This window comes from Chiroxiphia lanceolata, chromosome 1 (genome assembly GCF_009829145.1).
Source record: "Chiroxiphia lanceolata isolate bChiLan1 chromosome 1, bChiLan1.pri, whole genome shotgun sequence".
Classification (NCBI taxonomy): Eukaryota; Metazoa; Chordata; class Aves; order Passeriformes; family Pipridae; genus Chiroxiphia; species Chiroxiphia lanceolata.
This window is the reverse complement of record NC_045637.1, coordinates 138040561-138060586: the sequence shown is the minus strand read 5'-3', so window position 1 is coordinate 138060586 and position 20026 is coordinate 138040561. Positions and strand designations below refer to the sequence as shown.

The window sequence follows — 20026 nt, the reverse complement described above, 5'->3', positions numbered from 1 at the left end:
GCAAGCTGCTGGAAAACTGAAGAATTTGAGTCTGGGCAGAGCGATATATGGGCGATAAAATAAATGAAAAGGTTCTCATTCATGTAAGGGTTCTCACTTAAATGATGTTTTTTCCTTCATAAAAAAGAAAAAAATAAAAAAGCGAAAGAAGCAGACATAATGACTGCTATGTCTGATATTCCATATACTGAATTTGAGAAGACATGCATCTCTTACATCCCTCTTGCTCACAAATTTGTATTTCTTTCATCCCCACATAGAAGAAATTTCCCTTCATCTCAGTTTTTACCCAGACAAAGCAAAAGTTGTTTTCTGCAAAATCTCCATCTTATCCATTTACCTATTTGAAAGGTGCTTCACCTTTCAGATTTCAAAACTGAAAACTAACAAACACCACCTAGCATGACTGCCTCAAGTTTCAACAACGTGGTACTACTGGACACCCTCACATACACACCTTTAAAGAATACTCACAACTACAGGGCAAGATGAAGGCAAGTTCTGATATGTATTGACATACATAAAAAATAATTTATAAATGGGCATAAGCATATATGCATATAGACATAGAAACATATATTACACCATTACACTGTGTTCCAAAGACCTATGAAGAGTAATTTCTTAAGGCAGGTACACAATATGGAGAACACTTTGCAATCAATTTTACTTTACTCATTTTTGTTTTATGGCATAGTCTGACATGTTCAATTCCTTCACTTCAATATGGAACTCAAAGTAGACACAAGATACTAAGCAGTACAGTACACAGAGCTCACTATTGCAGTATGATTGAGTTAGGAACTCTTGAAGCAGACTATATGATTATGGATCACTCAACAAAAAAAATCCACATAAATGATAAGCTATGCTAAGCAAATAAGTTATCTGTATTTTTTCATCAAATAGGTTTAAACTATTTTACAATAAGCTTTTTTTTCTTCTGTCCCACCCCAAACGGAACAGATTATGATGATTACATCCAAGATTTGTTATTTAAGTTCTAATTCATTAATGATAATATGCAAAAGGCTTCCTAAATTATAGCCAAGAAAAACAGCCTTGCCCACATAACAATGCAAGGCATTACTTCACGTCAGGAAGAATCTCAGGGCTTCTACTGCTGTAGTTTTTTCAGATCCTTTATGGTAGCATATCCAGCTATGCAGTATCTGCTCTACTTTTACAAAGCTTTTATAGCTTGATAAAGTTCTTTGCATTCCTTTTTTGTCAGTTTTTAAGTGTCTTTGTTCTTGTCACTCGTACCATTAATAAAATCATCTTTCCAATTAGCTTTAGAATCCAAATGTGTTACTTTGTTAGGCTTAAAAGTGGCAAAACCTTCACATGAATTTGACTTTTTTTCTTAGAAAAAAACTTTTCAAACAATCCCTTATCAGAGATGAAGTTTGTTATTTTCAGTTAGGTTCTTCTTTCTTGTTGTAAAGGCTGCTGGGCATACTGAGATCCTTAATACGAGTCCTATACTACACAAAAGCTTTATACATGGCATCCACAATCATTTGAGAGTTAAAAGAAGACAGGGACAAAGACATAGATATTTAAATAGGTTTTGGCACCTTATCCATGTTGTTAACTATGCTTGAACTAAAACCACATGCAATTCTGGAAAGCTCATATGTTAATTTATACACTGATTATTTCTGCAGTATGCTGACAACACAAAGTAGTAACGTAACACTACTTCTTAGTGTAATGCTACACTTTGAAGTGTACACAACATTGCAACACTGCAAAGGTTCTTGTTGGTTTGCTTCACAGTTGCACTGGACAGAAATGTAGTTTCATGCTTGAAACTCAACAAAGATGTTGCAAGAGTCTTCAAACAGACAGCTCCGTGCTTGTGCTAGTGACTCTGGAGCACAGCATTACCACAAAGGTCCTCATGCACCTGCCTGTTTCCAGCGAAAACTCACTTACTAATGCACAAAACATGACCAAAGGGTTTTATATGAAAACAAGACCAAAGTAGAAGTCATAGTGAATAGTGATTTACTAATTCAATCTGCAGCTGTTATCATATAAAATTTAAGTATATGGTCTATTTTCAATCAATTGTACCTACATGAGCTTCCATTTAAGGTTCATTTACTCCAAATACAGCAGGAAGGACATCAGGCCACGGACAGGGACATTCTTTAAAACAACCTTACCTCAGGAATGTAGTGGATGCTAAATAGTGTCTTTCGGGTTTACCAGCTTCTACAGGAGAAGTGCTGCAGTTCACTACCAAAAGAATTCCTGTGTTACAGGTAATGTCTAATGCTGGTTACAAAACACCCAAGTCCAACTTCTTTTTTACTGCAAATAAGGTAACTTTACTGGAGATAATGAATGCAGAACTGACTTGCAGCACCAGCAGCTGAACTTGACAAGGGACGAAGGTGAATTTAGACAAACCTCAGACACAACAAGAGCCACGATCATGTGTGGCTTCCAGGAAGACAACTGGTGGGCCAAGTTCCACTAGGTCATTTCTCCTTCCCAAACAGTAACAATGTTTTATTCTTCTCAGAAACCTGACAAGAGTAAACTTGAATGGTTTTCCTTCCAAGGCAAACAAGGAACATGCCTCTTCTTTAACACACATAAGTATAAAAAGAAAATTCTCTTGATAATTGTGGTGATAACTCACCTCATTATTACCAGCATTTTGTCATTTCAGGATTTCTCATTTCCTTAAAATATCAAAGTAGATAAAATATAAAAGGCCCATTTGTGTAGCACAGCAGTGGTTAATGTTCACTACGGAAGGCAGAAGTAATCCCTCTTTTGCTGTGGTCTACAAACTGCTGTGGTAATTGGCTAAAAGGCTCCCAGTGACTCTTCCTGTGGAAAGGAAACTATTCCCCTTATATCTGCAGGGCAGAAACAGTTGATGTGAACAGTGCCCATTTCTCTTTAGGTTTTTTTTTTGTTCCCAAAATAAAATAGGTATTAAATAACGAACAGGATGGAAGATCTTAGAGGCAGGAGGTATTCTGTAGAGGAAGCACCGTGTAACCTCTAAATGACTCTCTCTTCTACAGGCATCAAACCCTTGTCTTGGGAACAACTGTACATGGGACCCTTCTCCTGACACACACAGATTGGAAGAGCGGGACAGTGTAAGCAAACTCAGCTACACGTGAGTCCTACTTGCCAAACAGGAATGAAAGAAAGGCTCCCTTATAGAAAAGAAAACAAATAATAAGGGAATAAACTTTATAACTGAATTCTTCTTTTCATCAATAACATATATAATCTATTTCCAAATACTACTAATACATTTTTTTTCCTACCCTAATTTCAGACACACTAGAACTATTATCTTGGTTTACAAGAAAACAAAAGAACTATGAATTTTCTCCTCATTCCTTCAACCTGCTGGTCAGCCAGGTGTCTACTTGCCACTGCACTGCCCTTGTTACTGTGATATATAACAATAAACATATTTATGCTCTGATCTAGCAGACAAAAGGTGGTCATAGATCAGTCCCCAGTGCATCTGCAGTCCATGAAACCTGTCTGCAACCTTCTAAGGAACATTTCACTTCTCACTTCTACTGAAAATGAAGGTATTTGTTATTCAGATGGCAGCTCAATGTCTCCCCGTCTCTCCTTAAACTTTGAAGAAACTCACATATGCTTAACTTCAAGAAACCTGCCTAACAGTTGTAATACTATAATACTGGTGCCTTTAAAGATAAATTTATGTACAGGAGCCTGCAAAATGAGATCTTTAGGTAAGCCCATGAAAAAAATGTAGAATTAATGAAAAATTCTCTATAAAGGAGTTTCTAAACCCTTCAAAACAATAAAAGGGAGTAGTCGGAACATTAGTAGCCACTCTTGTGCCTCTTGCACATTCACAAATACTTTTGAAGGCAATGAGAATAAGGGTACCCAGGGAATAAAAGAAGGTACAGACAGAAGAAACACCTTACCTTTTTCACAGCTTGTAAGCCCCATCTTTAAGCTGTAGCTAAATGAACACTATATATTCCACATCAATTCAGTGGCAATAATTGAGCATGAAAGCTGTTAAAATCATATAATTGAAGTAAATATGCAGGCTTCTGTATTGTTTTATATCTCTGAGAACACCAAATGAATTACCATTTATGTATGGTAATAAAATAAATTAATTTTCTTCAAAAATTAAGTTTTTTAAGTTTTATCACTTAAGAAATATTTCTTAACTTATGTACTATTTTCTCTTCCCTTGCTTCCAACTAGTGCCAATGAAATTCTCATGCGTTTTGCAAAGCACACTAGAAGTTGCAAATCAATTTTTGTTACTACTTTGCTATCACTAGACATCATTTAAATAAATGTAATCAGCCACTTCGGCAAAGGTCATCGTGTTTCTACCATTGAGTGGAAGAAGCTGAAGTCACATGAAACCAAACTGTACGGGGGAAAAAAAAGAGTTCTGCAAAGGACGCAACTCTGAAACTTGTTTCGCCTTTCATTCTTGTTCCCTACCCCCAGCCCCTCCTCACCTACCCACCGTGACAGTGTAAAACCCATGTGTGCTCCCTCCACCATTCCCACTGAGGAAGGACAGATCCCCCTGCAGTTATTCTGGAGTAATGTATGTGTCACATGCAGCCAGCTGCTGGCACTGCTGCCTCTGCTCCCCTCCCAAAGCGGGCTTGGTGCAGCGTATGGTGCTCCTTTGGGGTTGCCTTCTCTGCCCAATGACCTTTAGGATAGCTATTCTCCTTGTAGACTTTAATTGAAGACAGTTCTGCAGACAAAAAGGCACCTAATCAATCATGTAAGCTTTCTCCTCTTAGGAAACAAGTCTAAAAGCCAAATAGACCAGTGCACCTGCCGAGGCTGTGTACTGCAGGAGAGGTCAGCGAGAAACAGAGAAGTGGCTTTGGGAGAAGGATGAAAAAAAGGAAGGTGGCTGATGCTGACAGAGAAATCCAGCTGACTACATTTTGGTACTGTCCCACTGATCACATCATCAGTGACTGGGGGGGGGGGAAACAGGAAATCCCAAACAATTTACTTTGCTAGTAAATTAAGACTCTAAGCACATTACCAAAAAAATCCTGGATCTGTTGTAGTCAAGATGCACTACAACATTAATGTCAATGCACTTAAAATTTCACCCTCGTTTGCACTGGGATACCAGCATGAGATGATTTATTACAGCCTGGATTACATGCTTTTATTGGGTGTATTGGCTTTCATTTAATGTTTAAAGTCTCATTTAAATATAGCAAATAATTTGTGACTCTGTATTAAGTTTCCACGAGTTTTAGTTAATGATGTAGCATTTTGGCACAGGACCATGGACTTTGTCTCTAATTAGGTCTTCAGCACACTCATTTACTTAAATGCAATATACTCATGTGTCTCTGGAGGGACAAGTGAAACAAATGGTTATCTTGTATCTGAATAAATATTTCTGCTATTGGTAAAAGAGCTTCAGCAGTGACTCCTTGGGAAGGGCAAAAATGAAGAATTACATCATGAACTAATCTAAGGCTGAAGACACATATTTATTGCTCAGCTGATCTAACAGCTCAGCACACTGGAAGGGGGGACGACTCCTCAGTTCTCCTGCCCCGATCCCAACCACATATCCCCACCTCCCTCCCTACACATAAGGTGAAACAATTTGTCTTCTCCTCTCATTCCCCAACACTGAGGTTAATTCTCTCCTGTTTCTGTGAATCTTTAGTGCATGGGAAAAGAGAAAAACAAGGATAGAGGGTTGTTAGATCAATATAGACTCTATATGCAATTTTAAACTAAGTTAGTCTTGCTGCTGTACAAGTTAACAGGGATAGCCTATTTATATTTATTGGACAAATGGTTGGCCCAAGGTCATGAAAGAGAAATCCAGTGGCCCTGGATACCCTCATCACCCAACTGGCACTTACATGTTTCAGTGAAGCCTAGGCCTTTCACCTTCAACAAATACATGTTCATAGCTTTTTAAAAAGCAAAATCTGGAGAGCTATTCTTTCCTATTAGATGTCATTACCACTGGCATTCGTGGTATTCCTCATATCAAGCACAGACAGAGCCACCAAGGGCCACATCCCATCTTTTGGCACTTCCAGCTGCTGTCTCTAGCTTGACATGTTGCCCTCTGTCTGCCTCTACCCTGGCCTCACAGAGGCAAATGATAAAGGCAAAAGAAATCCAGTATCTCATGCTTCACAGCAGAAGTTAATGGCTGAGAAAAGGATACAATGATATGTTACAGACACATAAAGCTGATGGAAAATTCACCTAAAACCACCTGTAAAACTATGTTTTGTTAGTGTTTTCCCCTATCAGCATAATCTGCACAGATTTATGAGTTGAAGCATTTCCAACAGCAAATACAAATGCTGAAGGAAAACACTGTAGAAGTTTTTATGCCAAATCCAGGCCTATAATTGTTTGCATAGTTTTGACAGCTTAATTCTGTAAATTCCCCAGATCATGTTTCAGATCAGGACTGATTGAAAAAATGTGCAGTACTCCTGGAGGTGTGTGAACTCCCGCCCTGCTCAGGCAGCCAAGCCCTGTGCCAACACCAGCACTGCAGTGATGGCACCAGCCGGTAGGGCAATGTGGTCCTGTGAAATCTGCTTCACAGGCAGACTGGGTTTTGAGGCAGAAAGTTTATAAGGCAGCCTCTAGAAAACTCTGTTTTCCCATCATCCAGCCAAATCCTTTCTATAATCCAGGATAGCATTGGGATGGCTTACCTGTAATGGCCATGAGAGCACAAAGGCATAATAGATTTTGCTGGATTATCACATCCATTCCTTACAGGCAATCAGGCATAAGAGTTGACTGATTTTTGGAAGCAACTTTTCTGCTCATGCTGCTCTAGAACAACATTCCAGCTATCCTGGCAGCAAGAGTTGCTCTCCCAAATTTATCCGAGCCTGGCCTTATGCCAGCACCCTCTTTTACTTTACTTTGTGCCCCACTTTTTCATTCATCTAATATATTTATAGAGAACAATCAAACACATTCAATATCAAAGTTCTCTGAGAAGGGACACCACTTTTTAAGATGTGCGGCTTGTTTCCCCTCAGCAAACGAGTTGCCAAGATGGTCTCTGTGCTCTTTGGGGTGATCTCTCTTGTTGAAGTGGACAGGTAAGTCAGGAAATGTGACCTACCATCCCTGAGGGACACCAGCCCCATGAGAGAGGCAGGCAGGAGCGCAGACATCGGTGGGGACCCAGAAAGCAGCATAGCTCCTCATCCCAGCTGCTAGGCAGAAAGTATCATGTTGATGTTTTCCTGGATGTTCACTTAGTTTCTGTTCCTGACTAACAGATATTCATTACAGGCTAAGGATCTTCCTTGAACTGTCACTTTGAGCACAAGAAGACATAATACCTACCCTTCTCTTCTTCACACATCATGGGTTGCAACTACCACAGGATCACATATCCTTCAGGACACATTTTCCCTAGCCTTCAAGTCTACCACTGCCATGAAATACTCCCCTGCTTGTTTGAAGCTGTTTGTGAAAGATCTGGGCCACACCACTATTCAGTTTGAATTTGAACGTTGTTATTCTGCTTCAGTAGATGTATAAAATTATGAGCATGGTCCAAATCCAGTACTGGGCTTACCAGGAAACTAACGAGCTCTGGACCAGCATTACATTAAATTTCAGTGTAAAAGGTATTTTCTGTTTCAAAATGGTTTCAGCAATTTGATTAAAGGCTGATTAGACATTAACATAAAAGATGCTGACATTTTAAAAAACACCATTGTAATTGCATCAATTTACATTCTAAATTAATATAATTATCTAAACAAGCAAACTGTAGCATAAAAATGTTAGCTGCTTCTACTAACCAGCACGTTGACCTAATAATTGGCCTACTAATCAATTACCTAGATAGAGGTAAAACAGTCTCAAATTTCAATTATACATAAAGAAAGTTTAATTAAAAAAACTCCATTTATATGCACGACAAAGTTGCACTGCAGGCATGAAAAAGTATAATATTTTGGATAACTGGTTTCAGGAAAAAATACAAATTACAAAAATATCTCCAAAAGAAAGTGTCTTTAATTGCATATAAAGTAGTTTATGATTATTTCCTGTAATTAAAGTCATGATTTGCTGGGACTAAGCCTTTTTGCAGATGAGTAAGGTATTTTTGATTCACACAATCCTCACTAAACCAGAAGAGCACAGTAGTTGCTGTATTTAAATGCATGATCATAGACTTGGCTTTTCATGCGTTATTTAAATTCAACCCAAATGTAATTACAAGCCTTTGTGTAAGATCTGAAAGGGCCCTTACAAGGCTGACCAGATGGCCTCTTCCTTGCCACAGCACTGGCCCTGGTCAGAAAAACCAGGTTTACTCTGGGGCTCACTCCCACACTGGTGTGGGCCCTCTAATGAGAAAGACAGCAGACGATGATGGAAAGGACTCTCCATGCCCTTGGAGGTGATGATCCCCTGGAGCCACCTCTGCCCACACTGCAGTGCTGCCCTGGGTTGTGGAGGAGTCCCAGCTCCAGCCTCTGCTCCCTCAGAGTCCTTGAGATAGCCCACAGACTGCCAGGTCTTTGTCTCTGCATTTTTTAAGAGGGGGTTACAGGCCACGTGGGATTCAGCTTCTTGGGAGTCAGCTTTCTATATCCGGTTAAAGAGGACACTCTGGGGAGATCTGAATGAAATAGCCCCATGGGAAAGAGGTGACATGTATTTTTACATAGTGTGGAGCAATCTAAATCACAGCGTGCAAGCTTTTTGGTGGCCATCAGATGCTAATATGTTTGAGGACATGTCTGGTTTGGAGGTAGAACTCTCTCCTTCATTCTACCTGCTTCTAAAAACATTGGTAACTGATGGCCTGTTTTTATTCACTTAATATATATTAGTTGTTAGACTTAAGCTAAGATCTTAAAATTTATGTTGCACTTTGATTTCTGAAGAACACCATGAAAAAGAACCTTCTACTTCTCTAAACCTAATGCTGTCAGTCTGTTGGTATTCCTCTTCCTTTCCACGTGGTCTGTAGCAGGCTAAAGCACATCTGAGTCAATCTCATGATCTTTTAGTGAACAACAACTCCAAAACAGGAGGAAGCAACCTTGTTGTTTTTATTCTGCCTACCATCCTCCCAAACCTCACGTCACTATGTCAGGGACATAGTGCACTCAACAGCTATACAGATCAGTTATCTCAAAAAGGCTCCAGAAGAGTAGGCCTTAAAATCTAAATACCAGGAGTAGAACAGCATATCTTGAACACTGTATCTCTGTGTGAGAGAGATCAATTTACTATCCTTCTTTACAAGCACTCAGGAAGAGAGGAGACACCAAATTTTGTCTTTAAAGGATCAATACTAAGGAACATCCATGCCAGCTTGAGATATGCAAACAGGATGACAGACCAGCAAATGCAGCAGTGTCATGTACAGGCACTTCCACCAGATTAAGTTTCTTGAAGAAAAGGAAATGCTGAGTTCCCTGTCACAGAACTGAGTGACAGAGCTTGTCTGCCCGCTGTGTTAAATCATCCCATTTGTGCTTCTGCTCCATATATCATCACTTCAATGTCTGCATCCTTCCTCAGACTAAGGCATTCTCTGGAAAGGTTCCTGGCAGCGGCTGCAGAGAAGATGGAACAGGGGTGTTCCCACCAGGGCAGGGAGGCAGTGACCTGTCACTCTGGCACACAGGTTGGCAAATCAAATGTGACACGAGTAAATGCAGGGCACAGTTTCATAACCATAGCTCAGCACTGTACTAAAGGCAGCCAGCAGACAATAGGGATGTGTAACTCAGTTTCTGGCTCAGCTTTTATTTCCACCCTGCAATTACTGCCTTTGTGTTTCCAACACTGGAAGGTAACGGAGGTTTACTCGCTTCACCCTGGATCACAGCAATATGCAGAAGTATGTCCATGCCTTTCTTTTTTGATCAAATCATCTGACTTGTATCATCTGACTTCATATTTATTCTTTGCGAACTGCAAAGTTAGCAAAACCACAGAACATGGTACAATTTCACCTTGCAAAATGGTGAGAGGCAGAAGGACAAATACAAAATGCCTTTGGAGCTGCCTGAGGAACTAGCCAATGACCCACACAGTGCAGCCAGGAAAAGGATTAAATTTAATTTGTTTTAACCACAGATTCTACTTGAAGGCTCATGTTTTTCCTAAAAAGTATGAGGTTGTACTTGCTGTGTACAATGGTTACACCTCAGAGAGAATGCATTTATGGTATTTCCTACTACGCAGAAGTGGAATTTCCCTTTGTGCAGTGAAGTATCCCACTCTGCATCTCTGCATCTTCCGTTTCTCTATTACAAAGAATTTTCCATGAATAAAGTACGTTAAAAAATAGGTAGAAAAATTATATAACCCCTTCTTTATAAAATTTAATGGTTTTTTTTACTACATTTCTCTCTTGTGCTTTTTTTCCCCAAGACTTGCTCCCCAGAGCCCTGATCTTCCAGCAACATTATGTGCCGGAGGGACTGGTTTGAGCTTTACTCTCTTATTGAGGAGCCAGGAATCAAGCAAGGCAGCCTGTCCCTATCCTCTGCTCCTCTTTTTCCCAGAGGAACTACTCAGGATGACTGAGCCACAAACAGCCAAACACCTTTGTTCTCAGACAGGAGGAAAAAAGTTTTAAACCTGGGTGTCTTTCCATTCCTTCCATTTGAGCCAAACTCGCTGTCCAAAATACTCCTCACTCCATGCCACTGAATTTGTTAAACTTTATCTAGCTTAGCCCTTCCTTCTATGCTGAGCTTTATGGTTTATGTAGATGAAGAAGTGTGTTGATGTGATGGCCAGCCAGCCAGGTCACACAGGTAAAGGCTGCAGCCACTGCTGAAGGAGGAAGCTGCAGGTCCACAAGGCCCCAAAAGATCCTGCAAGACGACAAATAGAGGAACGTGCTTCCTTCACTTCTAGAAACTGGAAATACTTCTGCCTCACCAAGGACTAAGTCTTCCTTCTGTTAAACTAATAAAAGTTAGCCAGAAGGATGCTGCTTGTCCCAGGGGTGAGATTGGCGCTTTAGCATTGGGGATTAAACAGTGCTGGAATTAAGATGATGGATGTATGCATGCATGAACAGTGCACTTAAATAGTGACATCCACAAGAGCTTCAACAAGATTTCCAAGACCTGGAATTGGAATGGATTATTTTTCTTTTTGTAAACTACTTCTTTAATTTCTCCCTCACATCTTACTGCACCTCATCTATAAATCTCTCCAAAGCCATCTTTCATTGACATTTCTTCTGAGGCAATCTCAGGAAAAAAGAAGCTCTGGAGTTAGGAAGCATCAGTTCAAGAACCTCATGGAGGCAAGAAAGATACAGCAAGTCTGTTTTCAAGCTGGAATTAGAAGAAACCACCATGTGAGGCTCACACCAAGAATCAACTTTGCTTGTATCTTCATATGTTCAAGTAGCAGGCTAAAATTTAAATGCAGCTGAAAACTGCCCACTTTTGGATGCAACTACATAACAACAAAAACAAAAAAAGGGCCAGAATTATGATCTAACTAAATTAAGCTACCAAGCTATATACCAGACTATTGTCAATTTTACATATTTTCATTTTTTAAGTTTGACACAATGTTCTTGATCATTCTAAGCTGAAACACCTAATGGCCACAATACCTCCAGGAAAGGGAACCAGAAAGGTGCTTGGCCACAAAATCTCAAAAACAGCCCAGACAAACTCCTCTGCCTTGTTCTCCAGGTTTCCAAATAAGATATCTCAGGCAATGTTATTCATGAGTAAGCAGGCCATGAAAAATAAATTTGTTATTTCTGTTCTTTAGCTAGAATAAATTCCAAGGATTTAAAGCCCACATGCTACCCTTGTCAACCACTGTCAAAGGAAAATTTAGTTCTTGAGTAAGTCTATAGAAAGAAAGAGGTCATAGGTCACAACCAAATTCTTTGCCCAGTTCATCTGGGTTTTGATGATGTTCTGTGATTAAGACAACATACCATGACAAAGTGCTGACAATCACTAGAGAAACAGTAATAATGTATCCTGAATATAGATGTTTACTCCCATAAATAAGTATCTAAATGAACACATACTTTGGATAACAATCTTACCGAATAATCAGAGTATTTAGAAAAATATATTACAAAATAAGTTTTCTATTGCACATGTATGCATTCTTTTAGGGGAGAAACAGAAGTCAGACCATCAAATCTCAAACCACGAAAAAATCCTATTAGCATTAAAAATATTAATTATGTTAACTTATTCTAAATTGAATTTATAACAAATACAGTCCTCTTTTGTAAATCAGTACCAAGACACCTTCTCTTCCAAAAGATGTCAACAAAGGAAAAGTGGATTATGACTACTGGGTTACCTATTACTGCTGTGGATTTACAGTTATGTTTTATTCTGAAAAAAAAACCCAAGTCAAACCAACCAAATGAACAAATGACAAAGTATGGACCAAATGTACAACACATGTCAGGAAGGGGATAAATAAGCTGAAATACAAAGGAAATTTTTCTCTAAGCTTTCTGTCTAATGACTTCATTTATCACTTTCACAATTTTTTCAAGACAAAGTGAAAATTCTAAGTCAGTGGTCTTTCTTTAAAAGCAATTTGTGCTATGTATAGTAAAGCACAAATTTAATAGTATGGCCAACTGTAACTTATGCTCTTGTGCTGTTCTGATCTGCTCTAGCCTTCTGACATTTAAGTTTCACGAGTTCAAGCTCAATTTAGCAGGACAAAGTCAAAGGTCATATGTAAGATGATATAAGCTGCATGTCACTAAGTAGGTGACAGTTTAACTTAGTATGACACAAGGTGGAAGGGGATGGAAAATTTTCGACAATACACTCCTGCCTCCAACTCCTCTGACTTCCATACCTGCAAAAAAGCAAGCTGGCTGCATATGAAGAGGCTTTTATTTGTACTACAGACCAGCTACCAAAAAACCCCAAAAAACTACATATTCAAGTCAGGGAAGGAGATGGTCAAAGCATCCTCAAGAAACCAGCATGCTGAAGGAGAAATTACTGGCAAGAGAACAATTTTCTAGGAAGAAGCAAAACTATTTGAAGCAGGATACTGGGGAGCAGTTGGAGAAAGGCAGCCTGGTGAGACTGGGAGAGCTAGAGACGTTCTGTGCTCAGTGCTTATGGCAGGGGACTCAAATGGCAAAGTCATCACTTTTCTCCCCAAACCTGGTGCTTCTGCTGGTCTTATGCTGTACTTCATCCTTACCACTCAGGGGTTACTGTGACCTAGAGATTATTTCAGTAATAAGAAGGACTATATCAAAGGTTCAGCTACTCCAGTGGCCTGTTTACAACACCAGCTTGAAGTAGGTACCCAGGAAATTGTTAAGAACAGCGGTGCAAACAGCTATGCTACTCTAAAACTCTCTCCCAGTCTCCAGAAATTTGCAGCTTTGTAACTTCCTGTCCTACAAACCTTGTCCCCAGTATTACACCATTTTTGTGTTGGAGACACCTGGATTACACACCCCCATGAATTTATAGCAGCAGATAATACTCTCTGTCTTGTTCTCTGTTCTCTTTTTCTAATAATTACAAACGTTGTTATTGAACACTGCATTGACATTTCCATGGATCCTGATTATTCATCATGGCTGGGCTTCGCAAACGAAGATTTGGGAAGGGCTCTACCCATGTTTCTCACAAGCACACTGGTGGCTAAAAAGGCCCATACGAGTCAGGCACATCCAATTGCAAAAGGCACAGCAGAAAGACTCCTTAGGTGGTATATTCTGCAAGGCATGATTCTTTCTGCATTGTCTTTTCTCCTCAAGGATGATCCTGCGGGCGTTCTCAAAGGCATCAGCAGCGTTATAGATGGTGTGTCTCCAGACCTCCCGGTCAGAGGCCAGAGCAGACCAGTTATGATGATCAATATGGCCAAGGCTGAAATGTTGTTTCAGGGAGTCCTTGTATCTTCTCTTTGGGGCTCCTCTCTTGCGGCAGCCGGTGGCAAGTTCATCACAGAGCACGATCTTAGGGAGGCGGTGGTCCTTCATCCTTGAGACGTGTCCTGCCCAACACAGCTGTGTTCTCAGTAACATGGCCTCAATACTTGTGACTGCTGCTTGTTCAAGAACAGATGTCTTGGTCACATAATCTGACCAGTGGATGTTTAGGATTGTACAGAGGCAGCGTTGATGGAAGCGTTCTAGGAGTCGCAGGTGGTGGCGGTAGATGACCCATGATTCGGATCCATATAAGAGACAGCACAATGGCTCTGTAAACACTGATCTTGGTACTTTTCTTCAAGTGTTTATTTCGCCAAAGTCTTTTATGAAGCTTTCAGAAAGCTCTATATGCCTTTGCTAACCTGTTGTCTATCTCTCTGTCAATCTTACCATCTGAGGAGATGAGGCTACCCAGGTAATTAAACTGCTGGACTGATTTGAGCTCTGATTTGCCAGTGGTGATATGGGGATGATGGAAGACTTCCTGAGGTGCCAGTGATAGAGAACCTCTGTCTTCTTTAAGCTGACTTCCATCCCAAAAACTCAGCAGCATCTGCAAAGCAGGATGTTAAATGCTGCAGAGCTGCTTCTGTGTGGGCAACAAGGGCGGCATCATCAGCATAGAGCAGCTCCCGGACAAGATGGTTTAAGGTCTTAGTGTGGGCCTTCAGTCGCCTTAGGTTGAATAGGCTTCCATCAGTACGGTATCGAATGTAGATACCGTCCTGATCATCAAGGTCTGCCGTGGCCCTTTGGAGCATCATGCTGAAAAAGACTGTGAATAGGGTTGGTGCGAGAACGCAGCCTTGTTTCACACCATTAGTTATTAGAAAGGGCTCAGAAAGTGCATTACCATATCTGACTTGGCTGTGCTGATCCTCATGGAGTGAGATGATCACTTTAAGGAACATGGGGGGACAACCTAAACGTTCCAAAATCTGCCACAGACCTTTTCTGCTCACAGTATCAAAAGCCTTGGTGAGGTCAACAAAGGTTACATTCTGATTATTCAAAGCTGTGAGAATACACTCAGACAACCAAAATGAGTACTGTTGTAGCTTAGCATCTTTCAACTGTTTAGTAATCTTCAAGATTACAGAAAATATTAAGCTCAAAGATTTCAAGATTCTTTCAACTCTACACTGGACAAAATCATCTCAACTTAAAGACCAACTTACATTAGGTACTCAACTACAATTACCAGGCCTGGAATTTTTGACAAGAGAGGGGTTACTATGTAACTGCAACTTAATGAATTTGTATTTTACAGATTTGAACTGTATTTTTATATATAGATCTTTTAAGAAATTGAATGTTATCAATTCCAGTGTCCAGTAAATCCCATCTTTTAAACAGTTTGAACAAACAAGACACCAATTGACAACACCAGCAATTCCACATCTAAGTATCAAGCAAGTATCTTACTTCACAGTTTCTCAAGCATACTACCTCAAGGAGAGCTCAATAAACATGTCTGTAATAATCATTATTTTTACACACATATAATATATACACATACACATAATATATAGGTAAACAATGTATAGGCAGTAATTATATATTATATATAAAAGCTTTCATATGAGCATGTACTTTTAGTACACTCTGAGATTTATTTGACTTCAAGGATTTCTAAAGGTCAAAAGTTCTATGAATAACCATGGTTGTTGTCTGGTCTTTATGTAGCTTTTCTGTGAGTTATCAGCTCAGTTTAAGAATACTTACATATTCTTATCTGGATTATATTAAGACAAACAGAAGCACAACCAGCCCCCAATGAACAAACATATCTATCAGAAACCACAATGCCTATAAAGTAATTGTCTTTTATTGCAAGCAGCTGTTTACTAATAGGCATCTACACGAGAAGCTCTTGAAGGAAAGGCCATAGAAGAAAAAAACAGTACTTTAAATCCAAAAAAAAAAAAAAAAGACATGTAACTAAAAGTATTTCTGAACTGAAAACATAAGTCTTTCTGGCATCCTTCCCAGCTACTATTTGATTCTATGCCCTGTGTGACATTTTATATATCCTTGTATTTGAACTACCCAGCCATATTTTGTTTCTTCCTTCTACTGGTTTTTGAACTACTGCCACAGTGGTGTCACTGTGTAAAGGAAATGTACCAGTCCACAGTGCTTCATGCTTTCTTTTTGTAACCTGATGGAGGAAGCTATTTTAAAACTATAATTCATCTAAAAGTTCCTCAGGTATCTCAACATTTTTCACGAAACAAGGCAGGATCTGCAGGTAGATTTCTGAATTTTGAACTGGGTTTTGCATCCTCTGTGTTGCCCAGTAACATGGTTTTGGCAGCCTTGACCCTAAGCTCTAAAAATTGTAATTCCTCTAATTAACTAACATCATTACAAGAAGTTAGATGGCCCCTTCCTCAAAGAGCTCAAACTTTAAGAAAAAAAAAAGTAAAATATGGTAGTGCACTAATTTTAATTTTTTAGAAGACAAAACTATTCAAACACCGATCCTCCATAACACTAATCCAGGACACCTACACTGTAAATTTCCACAGGGGGTGTTTAAGGGTAAGCTCACCACCCTTAAAAATCAGTGGGCATTTTTAAGACACATGTCATCTGATCCATTTTAGATAACTCCTTCAGGGCGAGTGCTGAATTGAGATTCCACTCCCTAAGGGGAGTCTCTATTAATTAGTGAGATTGCTAGTGCTAACTAGCCATGCAGCTGCACCGTGTTAGTCCACTACGATGCCATGGTACACACAGATCTCACACAGGAATGTGCCAGTCAGAAAGAGGGATTTAAAGGCAGAAAATCTTAAGGGACAAACTTATTCAGGCAACTTATTCAGGGCTTAATGAGTGCATAAAAGAAAGTGAAAGAAGCAAGCACAGAAACATGCTGCAAAACAAAGAAAAAAGTATAGTGGAGTGAGTAATTGTAAATGAACTCTCTCAATTAGTTTACTGGAAATAATATTTGACGATGGAACTGAAAATTTCAGAGAAATGCCTAGTGCTACACCCTGTCCACAAAGAGAAAACAAAAGAAATCCACCAGGAAATTGTTCATATTTCACTTAAAAGCAAAAAAAGAAAAAAAAAAAGCTTGTACTTATTATCTAAATTACCTTAACATACTCAGCTTAAGCAAGTCATCAATGATCTGAATTTACTGTGTGCTGCTTTGCTATCTGTGGGGAACATTCTGATCCTGTAAATCCTGAAGAATTGTTTAAATAACTGCAAACTCCCAAACATCTAATCATGTAAAAAAATCAGTGTCATCCTTCGTCTTTCATTTGTCCCTCCTCAGTGCAAGCACACAGCTGTCCAAAAGGATCAAATTTCAGTTGTGATGGATCCCATACTGCAGTCTATAAACAGCCTTAGGTACATCATTGGTTATGAACTAGTACATTTCCTAATGATCATTAAAATACAAGGCAGTTCACTGAACTTGGAAAACACGAAGAAATTATTCTCCAGAGTGTAACATCTGGTATAAAGGAGGAGAAAAACACTGTTTTCAAGTGCAAGACATTTAAGAACTGGAGGCTAAAACAAAACCCATTAATCTACCTCCACTCCCATGTTCAAAATGAAAAACAGAAAAAATACCCTTTGGTGCTTCACATTAGGAAGACACAAATCTGAGATGTCTACCATCTGTTTTGTTTGCTGTTTTTTAATAAAAAGGTGAAATTACTCTAGTTGGTTTTTTTCCTGCTTTCAATAGAAATCCTGAAGGATATTTTCAGATTTGTAGTTCCAAGGTTTTTATACTGTTCTCATCCTATGTTATCTGGGTGCCTGTCAAATTTAACTACTCTGCCTCAGTGAACCAGTGTCTGAGCTTTTCAGATATTAATAAAATTATCCTGACCAATGAATCACAGATCTGGCTGAATTGAGGGAGCCACGGGGGAAGGTAACGCCCTCTGTGCTCCTCTGTTGACCTCTCTGGTACAACTGTGAATAGCCCATGGGCTTTTTAAGGCCCTGCTGTCCCCAGGAAGCTGCCAGCAGCCACAGACCACTCGATGGTGACAGCACTGGCCATGACCCCTCCACCTCATCCTATGGTACCGCCATAGGGAAATAGGGTAGAGTTGGACATACTGGCTTTAAACCACCATGCAATTTCCTTTCACTGGAGAAATTCCTGCTGTCTAGTCAGAGCTTATGGCTTATCTGCATGGTCAGAGGAATGAGTCAAAGTCCCACGTGCAATGCTTTGGTATTGCTGGAAAGGCTCCTTGGCCAGTGCCGTTAATCCTCACTGCACAAACACTACTGTACACACTTTCAAGAGTTACCTACTGATCTTGGATGAAGAGCTATGACAAAAGTTGTCTTTCTGGGGGCCAAGAAGTATTTAAAGCTGGCAGATGGACACCCTTCTTCCTATCTAAATGCATCCCTGTTGTGCTCACAGCCCTGAATAGCCACCTTTGGCTCACTCCTATCCGGATGTGATTTTGTTCTATTTTTTCCTTTTATTTTTCAGGGAAAGCTTCCATGCCCTGGCCCATCAGCTGAACAAGTACTAGCTCACTTCACAAATCTTAAAACAGTATCTGTAATAGATGCTACTCTTCCTACATATTTAAAACTGAATATAAAACATGATCACCACTTTTAAGGGATATTAAAATGCTTTTAAAATCCTTGTTATGCCAATGTCAAATTCTCTGTGATTCATACAAATTAAAGCCTTAAATTTTGGATATGCATGGACTGCAAACCAAGGCTAAAAATGGATTTTAACACCTGGACTGTTTTTCTAAAACAATGGCTGCCTTCATTATAAACCAGTATCACATATTATAATACAGATCTCTCTTCTTCACCAGTTGTAGGTGTTGTGGAATATGTCTTGGCTCTTTTTTTTTTTTAAGTGAAATTTTGATGTTCATTTAAATTAGGAGTATAAGTTCCTTCAACTTTCAGCAAAGAGAACAATTAAAAGTAAACACATTCTAAGATTTGTTTCTCACAGTTGAAATTTTCTTACGCACAGTTCAGTAAATCATGTCTCTCCATCCAGGTTCAAACATCGCACGAGTTAACTTAAATCGTAATTCTCTCTTAACTGCTCCTCAGCCTCTTGGCAACTTTCAATGCAAGTGGCTGGAAAGTTATTGTTTCAGTCTTATTAGAAAGAGGAAAATATTTTCAAGGTCTCAAGTAAAATGTGCTATTGTTTCACTCTTGCAACACAACAGCACACAGACATTCTTTCAAGTAACATTTTCAGTATTTAAAATAATTACATGAACGTTTTAAAGTGGTATGAACTCTGATGTCCTCATCTCAGCATCTGTTATCCAAATAGCATTATGCTGTGCGAAATGCTTCACTGGCAGCAACCAATATGCTACTTTGTGTAAACAGAGAGCCAAACTCCCCTCCTCTTCAAGCCTCAATACAAGAGACTTCTACAAATATGCTGTGGGAGTATGCTTTCCCCTGGGAAAGGTCACACGGTGATACTACTGACCCTGAGCGCTGGCAAGGGATGGCCGAGGGACACTGAAGGTCACAGGTGCCTGGACACACTTGGTTGATGGCACAGGCTCACAGGCTGTCCCAGACTCATTTGTACTCTCACAGCCACCCATCCCCTCCCCTCCACGGACTCTCCAGCCTTGCCAGAGTAAGGGGTGGCAGGAATCTTCTGATATTTTATGAAGGAAATAGCTTGGAAGTACCATTTCCATGCAAAAAATGAGATTGTGTTAACCCAAATATACAATGTTCTCACATTTCAGAGAACTATTTGGTAGCATGTATTCAAATGCAGCCTTCACTTCAGCGCTCTGTGGCAGGAGAGAGCCATGCAAGCCAAGAACAGGTCCTGGAAAGAAAGGGTGCACCACAAACAATGTTGATCCCTTCAGATCATGGAGAAATGATCAGAAGCCTCCAGAGATGACAAAACTGAGGCTTCACCAAGTAGTGGAACAAAGCGGAGGGTGGGTATTTGCAGAGGGGGGGTTTAGTGAAATTGTGCTGGGTCTGTAACAGCAATAGAGCCAAGGAGATGGAGGAAAAAACGCTTTCACAGTCCAG

General features: G+C 39.7%; 1 protein-coding gene across 20 annotated transcripts in view; it reads right to left on the bottom strand.

The window, feature by feature from the left end:
• The window catches only part of KIAA1217 (KIAA1217 ortholog), a 338228-nt gene that overhangs the window by 132497 nt on the left and 185705 nt on the right, over positions 1–20026 (bottom strand). The window lies entirely within an intron of this gene.